At 48.2% G+C, this 15,233-nt stretch overlaps 1 long non-coding RNA gene and 1 pseudogene across 1 annotated transcript in view; one reads left to right on the top strand and one right to left on the bottom strand.

Moving 5' to 3' along the window:
* The window catches only part of LOC134935126 (uncharacterized), a 332,446-nt gene that overhangs the window by 6,233 nt on the left and 310,980 nt on the right, over positions 1 to 15,233 (top strand). The window lies entirely within an intron of this gene.
* Positions 4,959 to 5,078, bottom strand: LOC134938905 (5S ribosomal RNA; annotated as a pseudogene).

Raw genomic sequence — 15,233 nt, 5'->3', positions numbered from 1 at the left:
TCTCTCTCTGTCTCTCCAAAGGGCCTTAAAGGGGATACTGTCTTCAGAAAAGAGTTTCCCTGTGTGTGTGAAGTGTGTCGGTACGTGTGAGTCGACATGTTTGACGAGGAAGGCTCACTTAATGTGGAGGGGGAGTGTTTGAATGTCAGGTCGCCGTCGGCAACGCCGACACCGATCTGGGTGGATATGCTGAATGTCTTAAATGCAAATGTGAATCTCCTGCATAAAAGGTTAGACAAGGCTGAGGCTAGGGATCAGTAGGGTAGCCAGACCGTGCCTGTCCCTGTGGCGCCAGGACCTTCAGGGTCTCAAAAGCGACCCCATATCCCAGGTCGCTGACACAGATACTGACTCTAGTGTCGACTATGAGGATGCAAAATTAAAGCCGAAGGTGGCAAAGGGTATTCGATACATGATTATTGCCATAAAAGAGGTTTTGCATATCACTGAGGAACCCCTGTCCCTGACACGAAGGTTCACATGTATAAAGGGAAAAAGCCTGAGGTCACGTTTCCGTCCTCATTTGAGCTAAGCGAATTGTGCGAAAAGGCTTGGGAGTCTCCGGATAGGAGACTACATGTTCCCAAAAGGATTCTTATGGAGTATCCTTTTCCACAGAAGGATAGGCTACGATGGGAATCTTCGCCTAAAGTAGACAAGGCACTGACACGCTTATCCAAGAAGGTGGCACTGCCTTCTCCGGATACTGCTTCCCTCAAGGATCCTGCTGATCGCAAGCAGGAAATTACCATGAAGCACATTTACACACATTCAGGAACTATCGTTAGACCGGCCATGGTGTCGGCCTGGGTTTGTAGTGCTGTCGTGGCATGGGCAGACTCCTTATCTACGGAGAGTGACACCTTAGATAGGGATACCATTCTAATGACCATTGAGCATATCAGAGATGCTGCCTTGTATATGAGGGATGCTCAGAGAGACATTTGTTTACTAAGCTCCAGAATAAACGCTATGTCTATTTCTGCTAGGCGACTCTTGTAGACCCGACAGTGGACGGGAGACGCCGACTCAAAGCGGCATATGGAGTCATTGCCTTACAAGGGGGAGGAGTTGTTTGGAGAAGGCCTCTCGGACCTTGTCTCTACTGCTACGGCCGGTAAATCGAATTTTTTACCTTATGTTCCCCCGCAGCATGCTAAGAAGGTACCGCATTATCAAATGCAGTCCTTTCGTTCCAATAAAAGCAAGAAGGTACGAGGATCGTCCTTTGTTGCCAGAGGTAAAGGCAAGGGAAAAAAGCTGCACTCGGCTAGTTGCCAAGAGCAAAAGTCCTCCCCTACTTCCGCAAAGTCCACCGCATGACGCTGGGGCTTTCCGGGGGGGGGGGGGGGGTCAGATCAAGTCGGGGCACGTCTTCGTCTTTTCAGCCACATCTGGGTTCTCTCACAGGTGGATCCCTGGGCAATAGAGATTGTTTCCCAGGGATACAGACTGGAATTCGAAGACATGCCTCCTCGCCGGTTTTTCAAATCGGCTCTGCCGGCTTCCCCGTCGGAGAGGGAGCTGGTGTTAGCTGCAATTCACAAATTGTACATTCAACAGGTGATAGTCGAAGTTCCTCATCTCCAGCAAGGAGAGGGTTATTATTCATCCCTGTTTGTGGTACCGAAACCGGACGGTTCGGTCAGACCCATTTTAAATCTGAAATCCCTGAACCTGTGTCACAACTGAGGGTTTTGGCTGACAGGAGAAAGCCTCAGTTGTAGGGGCTGAGAGGAACTTAAACCGTGGAGGTTTAATCAGACCCCTGGACATGTAAGTGTTAAAAGGAAACCCGAAGGTGTGACCATGACAACCAGGTAAAAGTCAAAATAAAAGTTTATTAACAGACTCCGTGTAAACAGACAGCATTCAAGGTAAATAATGGCAATGCTAAATAATATGATTCCTGGAGCACTCTGACCATGAAATGGTTACACAGGACACTGGTAGGTTAAGAACAGTTGTTAAAGTCCTTAGATGGAACAAGCTTACCAGGCCTGGCTGTAGTAGTGAAGATATCCGTGGAAAATGCCAGTAGATGGAACAGATGAAGCTGGTAACTTGAATCAGCTGTTGTAATTGCTGGATGGAACCAGCCAGGTGGTAAGACACGTAGTGGATGCGGAATGGAATCAGCCAGATGATAAAGTCACTGAATGAATGCTGGGTGGAACCAGCCAGGTGATGAAACACGGAGTAAATATAGTAAGATGCTAGGGAGCGTGGAAACAGAGGAGTTGAAGGATGATTACCGGTGGTAGTGGATACTGCTGGAAGCAGATGAAATAACTGGAAGCTGGAAACTGGATCAGCCACGGAGGACTGCAGAGTCAGGCTGCACCGCAGGATGGTAGGCAGGTGCGGATCTCTTTAGTGGATGCTGGAGACAGAAGCTGGAACCTGGAAACACAACCACAGGAGAGAGACTGGAACAAGGTATGACAAACAAAGCACTGACCATTTGCTGGCCCAGGCACAGGATACTTATACCTGCAGCAATGCAGGTATTGGCTGGGCAATTATTCAGATTTCCAGGCAGTGGATTGGAGGAACTGAAACATGTGATTGAATCCATCATGGCTGCGCCCATGTTAGAACTTGGAGGGAAAACTGGTTTAGGAAACCATGTGGAAACATAACTACAATGGCGGCGCCGGCCGCAGAGGACAGGAGACACCAGACTGAGAAATGTATGCTGATACTCGTGGATGACAACGGAGGCCGCGGCAGGCATGGAACACCACACTGACAACCTGCACCTATAACACAGGAGCGGCGGCGGAGGCCGCGGAGGACGGGAGACGCCATGCAGGATTCAAACATGGCGCCGCTGTGACAGCATCTCAGCGTGACAGGAGAGATGTGCAGTATGTGGACACAGATGAGATCCGGCCTTGGAACGCTGAGCGAGCCTCAGGAGACATCTGAAAGGCAGGTAATGGCGTCCAGATACCCGGATCGTGACAGCACCCCCCCCCCCCCCCCCTTTAGGAGTGGACCCAGGACGCTTCTTAGGCTTTAGAGGAAACTTCGAGTGGAAATTCCGGACCAAGACAGGAGCATGGACATCAGACGCATTGGTCCAAGAGCGTTCTTCAGGACCATAGCCCTTCCAGTCAATAAGATACTGCAACTGACCGTAACGGAAACGTGAGTCCAGAATCTTGGCCACCTCATACTCGATTCCCCGTTGAGTCTGAACTTTAGGAGTTGGAGGAAGTGCAGAATGAAACCGATTCAGGATCAGCGGTTTCAACAGGGAAACATGGAATGTCCTGGGTATTTTCAAGAAGGGAGGTAACTGGAGTCTGTAAGCAACAGGATTGATGACTTGTTCAATTTTAAAAGGACCGATGTAACGAGGAGCAAATTTCATGCTGGGAACTCTCAACCTCAAATTCTTTGTGGACAACCATACTCGATCACCCACCTTGAGAGCAGGAACCGCTCTACGCTTCCTATCGGCAAACTTCTTGTACCTAAATGAGGCTTTAAGCAGGGCTGCGCGGACATTCTTCCAGTTGTTTGAAAACTGATGCAAGGTGACATCCACTGCTGGAACAGAAGTTGCTGGAAGCGGTTGGAATTCTGGAACCTTAGGGTGAAATCCATAGTTGATGAAGAATGGTGTTGAGGAGGATGAGGAATGGTATTGTTTGTTGTGGCTAAACTCGGCCCAAGGAAGGAGTTGAACCCAGTCATCTTGGGAGGAAGACACGTAAATGCGGAGGAAGGCCTCCAAGTCCTGATTCACCCTCTCGGTTTGACCATTGGTCTGAGGATGGTAAGCCGTAGAAAACTTTAACTTGACTTGGAGGGCTTGACACAAACTTCGCCAAAATTTGGCTACAAATTGTACTCCACGATCGGAGATGATCTCTTCAGGTAGACCGTGAAGTCGGAAGATCTCTTGGATAAACACTTGAGCCAACTTGGAAGCTGACGGAAGACCGGTGAGGGGTATGAAATGTGCCATCTTGGTGAACCGGTCAACTACCACCCAGATGGTATTAATCTTGTTGCATATAGGTAGATCTGTAACAAAGTCCATCGACAAATGGGTCCACGGTCGACTGGGAACAGATAATGGAACCAGTTGCCCCGCAGGAGACTGGCGGGGAACTTTGTGTTGGGCACACTTTGGGCAAGAGGCAATAAACTCCTTGACGTCCTTCTTCAGAGTTTGCCACCAGTAGGACCTAGAGATAAACTCGAGGGTTTTCTGAATGCCTGTATGTCCGGCAAAACGGGAAGCATGGGCCCAATGCATGAGCTTCTTCCTTAACACCGGCTTCACAAAACTTTTCCCTGGTGGGGGCGTAGAGTCCATCCCTACCGTGGAGAATGCCAACGGATTAATAATAGGATGCTTGTCTGAAGACTCTGACTCGTTTTCTTGCTCAGGAAATAGGGTTTGGGAGGGAACCGCACCAGTCGGGATTTTATAAACAAAACGATGGCCTCTGAAAGAACTGAATTTAACTAGAATTTCTTCTGTATATGGCAACTATAGATATTATAGGGGTTTATCCCAGTATAATATAATGTTGCTTTCAAGTACCAAGGGACCAAACAAGAGGTTTGAAAGAAAGGACTCTTTTTTGGGAGCACTCTTAATTCAGAGGTGATTAGTAGATTGTCAAAAAAGCAATTTAATCAATAAAAGTCAAAATTCTAAGAGTGACTGTATGTGAAAAACAAAACTTAGCGAAAATATTGATAAATCGAATTATTCGTGATCTCCAGATTCACGATATACAAGTTGCCAGGAGTAGAGTTCTGTGACGCTTTTGTCAAAAGGAATCTGCATAATATATTCTGTGGAATATATGACCATCATTCATACTGCTAATATCCATTACGGATTTTATAAATGCAGGGAATAAAATCATTGGTCATGCGAATCCCAGTATTAAATGACATAAAGTTGAGTGCCACTGTGTCCAATAGCCAATTTATTGCAGTACCAGGGTGTTCAAAGGAGGTCTCCCTTCCTTGTACTGACCCGGCCTTTCACTGCTTAGCTTCCAAGTTCGGAAGAGATTGGGCATCTCCAGTGAAGTGTGACCGCAATTATTGGACTTTTTCTCCTTGGTCACTCCAAATATATGCCAAATGGTTGCTGTACGTTAGGAATAAGGAATTCGTAACAGGTAAGTTACAAATAAAGGAGATTACATGCAATCAGCTGATTTGTCAATATATGACACAAAAGTCACAGGGGTTAATTACATCTGCATAATTAATCAGGTATGTGGAAAAATTCAAATATGCCACATCTATGATAATCTGTGACACGGCGGTCACAAAAAATGAGAGAAATATACATACATATAATTACGAATATTCAGCAGATGTAACAAAGCAGCCACAAAAAAAGGGGGGAAGAGAAAGTAAACGTATGCAATAATCCTGACAATCACCAGCTGATTAATCAGCATATGACACAATGGTCAAAAAAGAGATAATTATGCATACACTCCCTTAATTATGTGGCTAAGTTTTTTGATTGACCTATAGTCAGCTGATAGACAGATACGTGGCACAGCGGCCACAGAAAGAAATTAGATGCATGTAATCAGACAATCATCAGCTAATTAATTAGAATATGACACAGTGGTCACCAAATGATAATTATGAGCACAATTCCTTAAATATAGTCCCTCAATTATGTAGCATGTGACATAGCAGTCACAGAAAAAAATCACATAGATTATTAGAAACAATATATGTGGGAAAATTCATAAACACCACATATCATCACTAATTGATTAATTGTAAATCTGAGCTTAGAACAGATCACCAGTACGGCCGTACCAATTAATTTAGATACCTATTCAATTTATGCTGTAGAAGACAGCGTGAGATTTATGGTGAAATAGCAGACAAACGGACACAAATTAAGCGGATACCAGCTCTGGGGGGGGGGGGGGGGGGGGTGTTTTGGGGGAAAAGAAGGATTGGGGAAAAAAATATATGTATCACAGCAGTTTATACAAAATTGCAGGGAGTGTTGCTGCAATAGATAATTAACCCTTGAATAGAGGATGAAGACTAAATTTGCATAAGATGTCTCTGATATTCAGAGATCTATTAGAAAAAATGTTTTCTTGCTCCCAAGAGCGGGAAAGGGCATCGGCCTTGCGATTCTGAGAGCCCGGACAGAACTGGAGTTTAAAGTCGAACCTGGAAAAGAAAAGTGCCCATCTGGCCTGACGAGGGTTAAGACATTGTGCGCCTTTCAGGTATAAAATATTCTTGTGGTCGGTAAGTATCGTGATTGAATGAGAAGCTCCCTCCAACAGATATCTCCACTCCTCTAGAGCGAGCTTGATGGCTAGCAACTCCTGGTCGCCAATGGCATAGTTGCGCTCAGCTGGGGAGAACTTCCGGGAGAAGAAACTGCAAGGATGTAGATGGCCATCTTTAGCCCTCTGGGATAACACCGCTCCTACTCCAACGGAGGAGGCATCCACCTCTCAGATGAAAGGAGAGTCGGTGTCGGGCTGTTTCAGAACTGGTGCAGAGATGAAACGTTGTTTTAGAAGATGAAAAGCTTGCGTAGCTTCTTCAGACCACTTGGACGGGTTAGCACCCTTCTTGGTTAATGCAGTGATAGGCGCCACAATGGTGGAAAAGTCTCGTATGAACTTTCTGTAATAATTGGCGAACCCTAAGAACCTCTGGACCCCTTTGAGGGTTAAGGGTATCGGCCAATTCTGGATTGCTTGTAGTTTCTCAGGATCCATCTCTAGTCCGGAACCGGACACAATGTAACCTAGAAACGGAATGGATTTAACTTCAAAGACATATTTCTCCAATTTGCAATAGAGATGATTGACACGGAGACGGGACAGAACCTCCTTTACCCAGAAACGATGTTCCTCTAGATTATTCGCAAAGATGAGGATATCATCTAAATAAACCACGACATGGCGGTATAAGATGTCTCTGAAGATCTCATTCACGAAATGCTGGAAGACAGCTGGAGCGTTGCTCAATCCGAAGGGCATGACGAGGTACTCATAATGTCCATCACGGGTGTTAAAAGCGGTCTTCCACTCGTCACCCTCACGGATCCGGATGAGATTGTAGGCACCCCTCAAATCCAACTTTGTAAAGATGGTTGCTCCGCTGACTCTATCGAAGAGCTCTGTAATCAAAGGTAAAGGATACCGGTTCTTGACGGTAATGTCGTTCAGACCTCTGTAATCGATGCACGGTCGCAGACCACCGTCCTTCTTTACGAAGAAGAAGCCTGCGCCAGCTGGAGAAGAAGAAGGTCGGATAAAACCTTTCGCCAGGTTCTCTTTGATGTACTCCTCCATGGAGTGCGTCTCAGGCAGAGACAACGGGTAAGTTCGGCCTCGAGGTGGAACCTTCCCTGGAATGAGATCAATTGGGCAGTCCCATTCTCTATGAGGAGGAAGGATATCAGCAGAAGCCTTATTGAACACGTCCGTGTAGTCTTGATATGGAGGAGGTGGAACATCAGACGACCTGGGGAAAGAAGAACAAACAGGAAGCACTTTGGACAAACAGGTCTTAGCACAGGAGGGACCCCATGCTAGTATTTGCGTAGTCGTCCAGTCAATCGACGGATTGTGGAGACGGAGCCATGGAAGGCCCAAAACCACTGGATGTGTGGCTCTTGGAATCACTAGGAAGGAAATAAATTCTGCATGAAGAACTCCCACTCTCAGACGAACTGGTAGAGTCCTTAGAGAAATAACTGCGTCAAAAATCTTGCTGCCATCTACTGCAGTTAAGGAGATGGACGAAGGAAGTCTCTCGGTGGGTAGGGACCACCGTTTAACATAAGCTTCGGTTATGAAATTCCCAGCTGCTCCGGAATCAAGGAGGGCAATGACGTTCCTGTAACGTTGAGCAATTTGGAGCGAGACTGGGAGATTACAATCATGAGGAGATGGAGAGGAGATCATTACTCCTAGCTGGCCCTCTCCTTGGCGAGCTAGGATTTGGAGTTTCCCGGACGTTTGGGACAGGCATTGATAATGTGAGACGGAGCTGCACAATAGAGACAGAGACTCAGAGAGACGTCTTCGGCGCTCAGCGGGAGATAGACGGGAACGGCCAATTTGCATGGGCTCATCCTTGGATGGAGACGGTTGACGAAGAGGAGGAGCAGAAGATTTTGGAGCAGACGATCTTCCTCGCTCGGTTGCTCTCTGTCTGAAACGTAGATCAACCTTCGTGCAAAGAGAAATTAGCTCATCCAACTTAGAGGGCAAGTCTCTGGTAGCTAAGTCATCCTTGATGCGTTCTGATAAGCCATGCCAGAATGCAGCATACCGGGCCTCGTCGTTCCATGCCAGTTCGGATGCCAGGATTTTGAACTGTATGAGATACTGTCCCACAGTACGTGTTCCCTGGCGTGAACGGAGATTCTCAGATGAAGCAGAGGTTACCCGGCCTGGCTCGTCGAAGATGCGCCTGAATGTTGCCACAAAGTCCGTATAGGAGGACAGCAGGGGATCAGACTTCTCCCATAAAGGTGATGCCCAGTCAAGGGCTGAGCCGCTGAGAAGGGAAATGATATAGGCAATTTTAGTACGGTCGCTGGGGAAATTGCCAGGCTGAAGCTCAAAGTGGATTTCGCATTGGTTAAGAAATCCCCTGCAGAACCTTGGAGATCCGTCAAACTTTGCTGGCGTTGGGAGATGAAGACGTGGAATGGAAATGGGTAAGGTGGGTGGGGTTACAGCTGGTGTCACTGTAGTGGACGCACCGGACGTGCCAGGTCCATGGAGGGTCGTTTGAATCCCATCCAGCCGCGTAGAGAGATCCTGGAGACAGCGGATGATGTGGCCTTGTGCAGCCTCCTGATGATCGAGTCTGGCTGCCAGTTCTTGCATCGGCCTAGCCGCTTGATCCTGGTCTCCGGCTGGATTCATAGGGTCAGTGCTTACTGTCACAACTGAGGGTTTTGGCTGACAGGAGAAAGCCTCAGTTGTAGGGGCTGAGAGGAACTTAACCGGGTGTTATGAACCACAGGTAGTGGTTCATTCCTATTTTATGTTTATAAAGTTGTCTTGCATGCCAGGATTTCCTGTTGCTCTGTTTTAGAATACTATTGCCTGCTGCCGCTGGTGAGTCTGTGTAATTGCAGCTTGTTCCCATGTGTTCAGCCTCACCTGGCTGCTAATTGCATCTTGTCAGTTTGGAATCATGCAACAGGGCAGCTGCATGGGATTATTAATTAGGCCTCTCTGTTATATGCTGGCTGACTGCAATTCACAGATGCTGGTGATATTTCTTGGTTTTCAGTCTGCTTGAAGTCTGACCTGGTTCCTGCCAGTCCCTGAGCTCCTGTATAGCAGTGTCTGACTAGCTGCTTCCTGTGTTGATTCCTGTGTCAGTCCCTGTGTCGATTCCTGTGTCTGATCCCGTGTCCTGCTGTGAGGCGTTCCTGCCCTGAGGTCCAGTGGCTTTGCCTATCCCTGGTCAAGTTCCTGGTTTCCTGGTGTCCACCGGTCTGTCGTTTGGGATTCTGCCTGTCCTCCAGTTCTGAGAGTGTGTGTCGGCATCATTGAGGGTTCCTGTCCGTTTGCCAGTATTTGTACCGGTTCCGTGAGTAGCGGCACTGCCGCGTCCGTTGGCCTAGGCCGCTATATTTCATTATTGTTTCTGTCCCTGGTGTTTTGCAGAGGGTTCTGCTTATGCTGTCACCGCCGGTACACAAAGGTATTGTGTCGGCGTGTGATCAGCATTTCCTTTGTTGTTATTGTCCTTTGGCGGTTTCTCCGCACATACTTAAGGTTTTTAGTTAGCTTGTAGCCCCTGGCCTGTTTGCTTAGTTAGAGGGCCTCTTGTTATCATCCTGTCTCGGATTTCCCTTTGTCTCTCACTAAGACCGGGGGGCATCGAAGTTGGGCAGACATAATCCGCCCTTCAAACGCGGCTGCCAAGGGCTCAAGAAACCATAGTCTCGCAAGGGATTTCTGACAGCACGGGTGAGACAACAGAGTTAGGGCGCCAGGGGCTATTCCCTTTCCATTCCCCTTTCCCAGCGTTACGTCCTGGTGCTCTGGACTCACTTCATGAACATCTCCCTTGTTCTGAGCACCAGGAACCTAACATTATCACCAGCCATACCACAAAAAAGAAATAAAACTTTTTTTCTTTTTTGGCCCAGTCCAGTGTCGTCTAGAATCCAGTCCTGTCTAGAATTCAGTGTGCAGAATCCAATCCGGTGTTTAGAATCCAGTCTTGTCTAGAATTCAGTGTGCAGAATCCAGTCCGCTGTTTAGAATCCAGTCCGCTGTTTAGAATCCAGTCCGGTGTTTAGAATCCAGTCCGGTGTTTAGAATCCAGTCCGGTGTTTAAAAAAAAAAAAAAAGTCTTGTTTTGTTTAGCAAAATTTAGTCTTGCCTTGTCTTGTCTTGTCTAGTTTTAAATCCTCCTATATCTACTATGCAAGCCCTGCAGGCATCTCTCGCAGCCCTGAACTCTGTTTTCAGTGCTTTGAGACCAGAGCGACTAGAAGTTTTGCAGCAATCCCTAAAGCAACTGCAAAACCTTCTGACTAAAATCTTGCTCATCTTGCCAGAAGTCGTTGAGAGTACATCTATCTCTAAAGAGACTCTTGTTCACAGTATGGTGACAAGAGAATCCTCTGGTTTAATTGAAGAGAAAAGGTTTAAAAGTTTTCTGCGGCCCAGGCTCTCAGAAGAGGAGCGTCTGCGTCGCAGAAACTTAAACTTGTGCCTATATTGTGGGGGTTTAGGCCACTATCTGCAGACCTGTGAGTTGCGCAAGCCAAAGTGTGGTGACGAGTCTTGCCCTCTGGCCAAGTTGAGTCAGGATACAAGACCTACTCCTGTCTCTACTGTGGCAGAGGTACTTGTCACACAACCCACTCTAAAAAACTCTCTGTCCTATAATTGGGGTCCTTGGGCAAGGGAGCCCCATTATAGATTCAGGAATCAAAAGAGAATGTTTCTCTCCTCTCTTGAGGTTCCTGTGGAAGCGGAGTTGCAAGCCCCTGGAGTGGTGCCCGATGCCCAGGTTCCTGGAGTGGTGCCCAATGCCCAAGTTCCTGGAGTGGTGCCCGATGCCCAGGTTCCTGGAGTGGTGCCCGATGCCCAGGGTCCTGGAGTGGTGCCCGATGCCCAGGGTCCTGGAGTGGTGCCCGATGCCCAGGGTCCTGGAGTGGTGCCCGTAGCCCAGGGTCCTGGAGTGGTGCCCGTAGCCCAGGGTCCTGGAGTGGTGCCCGTAGCCCAGGGTCCTGGAGTGGTGCCCGTAGCCCAGGATCTTGGTGCGGTACCCGATGCCCAGAGTGCTGGTGCGGTACCCGATGCCCAGAGTGCTGGTGCGGTACCCGATGCCCAGAGTGCTGGTGCGGTACCCGATGCCCAGAGTGCTGGTGCGGTACCCGATGCCCAAGCTTATAGAGGGACATCAAATATTGTAGTTCAGGTGTCCATACCAGAAGGGGTCTCAGAAGCTGTTACCCCAGGTAGGGACTTGAAGAGCGCAACCCTAGAAAGGGTCTCTAAAACCATAGTTCTTGAAGGGAACTCGAGAAGCAAAACCCCAGAAGGGATCTTTGAAGTAATATCCCCAAGTGGGGTCTCGAGAGACGCAGCCCCAAAGAAGGGTCTAGAAGTCGCTTCCCCAAGAAAGAACTTAAGAAGCATAGCATTAGTGGAGGATCTGAACGTTATTGCTTCAGCAAAAGTCCCGGAAGTCATAGTCCCGGGAGAACTTTCGATAATTATCGACTCAGAGAGGGAGGCCGATGGCCCGATCCCAGTCAGGGAGGCCAACGGCCCGGTCCCAGTAAAAGAATCCGAGGTGCTGACCCCAGCGGGGTTCCCGGAGGCCACTGCCCCAGCGGGGTTCCCGGAGGCCACTGCCCCAGCGGGGTTCCCGGAGGCCACTGCCCCAGCGGGGTTCCCGGAGGCCACTGCCCCGGGTGGGGTTCAGAAAGTCACTGCCCCGGGTGGGGTTCAGAAAGTCACTGCCCCGGGTGGGGTTCAGAAAGTCACTGCCCCGGGTGGGGTTCAGAAAGTCTCAGCCCCAGGTGGGGTTCAGAAAGCAACTGCCCCGGGTGGGGTTCAGAGAGTCTCAGCCTCGAGTAAGGTCAATAGTGACCAGGTCCTAGCAAAGCACTCCAGTCAGTCAGATGAGAAGGAAACAGATTCTGACTCTGATATCTCAACATCCATAACCTTTGATGGGGACTTAGCCCAATTTCAGGCGCTTTTCAAACACTATTACACTATTATGTTGTCTAGACCATTTCTGGGCGTCACTTCAGAAAACCTTGGGCTCTATCTGATTTATTCTTTTAGAGGAGAGCCTTTTGAGTGGGCGACCAGCCTAATGAAAGCTGAAGATCCCATTCTTCAGGATCCCCTAGCATTCTGTGATGCAATTATTAAAAGATATGGTTCCAAAGAAATTGGTTCAGGTTCCTCTAAGTCACCCGTCTTGTCTGCTGAGAGTCCACCAAATACTGTAAACTCGGCACAAGAGTCCCAGCCCGTTGTTTTGACTGCAGGATGTGCTTTTCTGACTTCTTCTTCTAATAATAGTACTTTACCAGAAAGTTCAGCTCCCAAGGGTAAGAGACCTGTCTCTGATTTGAACGCAGCCTTGCTGGGTGGTACCATCAGTTCAGACAATGTTTGGGGAATTACCTTGGTCAGACCTAAAGAGCTTTGTAAAAAGAAGAAGAAGAAGAAAAAGAAATAATTTTTGACTCTAGCCTTGATAAAAAAAAAAAAGAGAGATTTTTTTTTCCTTGTCTTGTGTCCAGTGGCCACCATCAAGGGGAGGGCACTGTTACAAGTTGTTGCTACAGCTTGTTTTTTGTTTTCTTGTCTGTTAGACCAGTGTGTCAGGTTTTTTTTTGTATCCCTTGTTCTGGATAGTCTGAATTTTGGGGTCTTTTGACCCCTCCTCAAGGGGGGGGGGGGGTAATGTTATGAGCCACGGCTGTGGCTCATTCCTGTTTTGCAGTTTTGTTCTGTATTTCATGTTATACTTCTGTTTATGTTCCCCATGGGTGTCATGGGGTGCTCGGAGCTCACCCTTAAGGAGGGGATACTGTTATGAACCACAGGTAGTGGTTCATTCCTATTTTATGTTTATAAAGTTGTCTTGCATGCCAGGATTTCCTGTTGCTCTGTTTTAGAATACTCTTGTCTGCTGCCGCTGGTGAGTCTGTGTAATTGCAGCTTGTTCCCATGTGTTCAGCCTCACCTGGCTGCTAATTGCATCTTGTCAGTTTGGAATCATGCAACAGGGCAGCTGCATGGGATTATTAATTAGGCCTCTCTGTTATATGCTGGCTGACTGCAATTCACAGATGCTGGTGATATTTCTTGGTTTTCAGTCTGCTTGAAGTCTGACCTGGTTCCTGCCAGTCCCTGAGCTCCTGTATAGCAGTGTCTGACTAGCTGCTTCCTGTGTTGATTCCTGTGTCAGTCCCTGTGTCGATTCCTGTGTCTGATCCCGTGTCCTGCTGTGAGGCGTTCCTGCCCTGAGGTCCAGTGGCTTTGCCTATCCCTGGTCAAGTTCCTGGTTTCCTGGTGTCCACCGGTCTGTCGTTTGGGATTCTGCCTGTCCTCCAGTTCTGAGAGTGTGTGTCGGCATCATTGAGGGTTCCTGTCCGTTTGCCAGTATTTGTACCGGTTCCGTGAGTAGCGGCACTGCCGCGTCCGTTGGCCTAGGCCGCTATATTTCATTATTGTTTCTGTCCCTGGTGTTTTGCAGAGGGTTCTGCTTATGCTGTCACCGCCGGTACACAAAGGTATTGTGTCGGCGTGTGATCAGCATTTCCTTTGTTGTTATTGTCCTTTGGCGGTTTCTCCGCACATACTTAAGGTTTTTAGTTAGCTTGTAGCCCCTGGCCTGTTTGCTTAGTTAGAGGGCCTCTTGTTATCATCCTGTCTCGGATTTCCCTTTGTCTCTCACTAAGACCGGGGGGCATCGAAGTTGGGCAGACATAATCCGCCCTTCAAACGCGGCTGCCAAGGGCTCAAGAAACCATAGTCTCGCAAGGGATTTCTGACAGCACGGGTGAGACAACAGAGTTAGGGCGCCAGGGGCTATTCCCTTTCCATTCCCCTTTCCCAGCGTTACGTCCTGGTGCTCTGGACTCACTTCATGAACATCTCCCTTGTTCTGAGCACCAGGAACCTAACACCGGGGAGGTTTAATCAGACCCCTGGACATGTAAGTGTTAAAAGGAAACCCGAAGGTGTGACCATGACAACCAGGTAAAAGTCAAAATAAAAGTTTATTAACAGACTCCGTGTAAACAGACAGCATTCAAGGTAAATAATGGCAATGATAAATAATATGATTCCTGGAGCACTCTGACCATGAAATGGTTACACAGGACACTGGTAGATTAAGAACAGTTGTTAAAGTCCTTAGATGGAATAACCTTACCAGGCCTGGCTGTAGTAATGAAGATATCCAAGGAACATGCCAGTAGATGGAACAGATGAAGCTGGTAACTTGAATCAGCTGTTGTAATTGCTGGATGGAACCAGCCAGGTGGTAAGACACGGAGTGGATGCGGAATGGAATCAGCCAGATGATAAAGTCACTGAATGAATGCTGGGTGGAACCAGCCAGATGATGAAACACGGAGTAAATATAGTAAGATGCTAGGGAGCGTGGAAACAGAGGAGTTGAAGGATGATTACCGGTGGTAGTGGATACTGCTGGAAGCAGATGAAATAGCTGGAAGCTGGAAACTGGATCAGCCACGGAGGACTGCAGAGTCAGGCTGCACCGCAGGATGGTAGGCAGGTGCGGATCTCTTTAGTGGATGCTGGAGACAGGAGCTGGAACCTGGAAACACAACCACAGGAGAGAGACTGGAACAAGGTATGACAAACAAAGCACTGACCATTTGCTGGCCCAGGCACAGGATACTTATACCTGCAGCAATGCAGGTATTGGCTGGGCAATTATGCAGATTTCCAGGCAGTGGATTGGAGGAACTGAAACATGTGATTGAATCCAACATGGCTGCGCCCATGTTAGAACTTGGAGGGAAAACTGGTTTAGGAAACCATGTGGAAACATAACTACAATGGCGGCGCCGGCCGCAGAGGACAGGAGACGCCAGACTGAGAAATGTATGCTGATACTCGTGGATGACAACGGAGGCCGCAGCAGGCATGGAACACCACACTGACAACCTGCACCTATAACACAGGAGCGGCGGCCGCGGAGGATGGGAGACG

This window comes from Pseudophryne corroboree, chromosome 6 (genome assembly GCF_028390025.1).
Source record: "Pseudophryne corroboree isolate aPseCor3 chromosome 6, aPseCor3.hap2, whole genome shotgun sequence".
NCBI lineage: Eukaryota > Metazoa > Chordata > Amphibia > Anura > Myobatrachidae > Pseudophryne > Pseudophryne corroboree.
The sequence above is the reverse complement of the archived record's forward strand: the minus strand, read 5'-3'. Positions and strand labels throughout refer to the sequence as shown.